Source organism: Notothenia coriiceps, unplaced genomic scaffold, assembly GCF_000735185.1.
Source record: "Notothenia coriiceps isolate Sejong01 unplaced genomic scaffold, NC01 NC01_scaffold00038211, whole genome shotgun sequence".
Taxonomy (NCBI): Eukaryota; Metazoa; Chordata; class Actinopteri; order Perciformes; family Nototheniidae; genus Notothenia; species Notothenia coriiceps.
In genome coordinates this window covers 102,577-103,761 of record NW_011370912.1, presented here as the reverse complement: position 1 = coordinate 103,761, position 1,185 = coordinate 102,577, and the positions used below count along the sequence as shown (strand labels likewise).

The 1,185-nt window shown below is 39.9% G+C and overlaps 1 protein-coding gene across 2 annotated transcripts in view; it reads left to right on the top strand.

Moving 5' to 3' along the window:
- Positions 1–1,185, top strand: part of ppfia2 (PTPRF interacting protein alpha 2) — a 50,526-nt gene that overhangs the window by 37,257 nt on the left and 12,084 nt on the right. The window lies entirely within an intron of this gene.

Below are 1,185 nucleotides of genomic sequence, written 5' to 3'. Positions count from 1 at the left end.
ATGAAAACTACCCTTGGATGATGGGTTAGTAGACTAAAAGCTTTAGGAATCCAAATTATAACATATAATAAGTACCCTGTATCAAGATTGATGCAAAACAAGTGACATTTGACTTTTTTAGAGAGATTTAGCAAAAGAAAACCCACTTCTGGGGTCATTTGGGTGGATTTGACCTAACTCTGGCCCCCCTTGGTCGATTTTGATGATTGACATCTCTTTTTAACCGTAGAGCCAATAGAATCACATACACACACACGTTTCCAAATAAGGAGTGAGAGTGATGCGTAGCCATAATACCCAAAACAGGAAGCTGTCATACACTCTGGAAGCTATCATTAGCAGCTAATATGAAAACTTTTTTTGTTTTTGACATTAAAATGGAAAGATGGATTATCAATAATTTTTTCAAGGTGACACAGAAACATTGGATTAACCTATGGATTAACCTTCAGCCGCGTTTTAATGCCATTGTACACAACTTTTGAACAGAATAACAGCAAAAGGTGAGCATATCTCGCTTTTTTTAAACGTCATACGTCTAACGCGTCATATTACGTCACATGGGGGAGCAACTTTCTCGGACTCCTTCTCTGCCCAATCCGCGGTAGTAGTTTGTAGTTGGTTTGAGCGGTTGTGATTTAGTGAGCTGGTATTTTTTCAGTAATTTTACATTGCATTTCACCATTTTTAATCATGGTGAGCTCTGTCAGGACATCGAGTCCACAGTTTCCCTAACAGGAAAAGGACCGGAGTTANTACTTTAGTTATAGCCTGATATATGATAGCTAACTTCACAATGTTGTGATGTGACGTTAGCTAACATTAACTGTAGCAAACGCCGGTCACTCACCAAGAATCTTGGTGAGTGACCGGCGTTTGCTACAGTTAATGTTAGCTAACGTCACATCACAACATTGTGAAGTTAGCTATCATATATCAGGCTATAACTAAAGTAGCATTGATAATATAGTAACGTTACACACAGGACTGTTGATACTGATCCATAACAGAAACTAATGCGCAAGTATCAGCCGTATCTTGCGTCATCTAATGCAACTCCACACCACGTCTTACGGCGCTGTTTACCGGAGGGGAGAGAGAGAGGAGCGAAGGGGGGGAGAGAGATGTAATACGGTTTCCTGATAATCGTTTTGTTTGATAGGCTTCAGCTGTGGAGAGTATGTG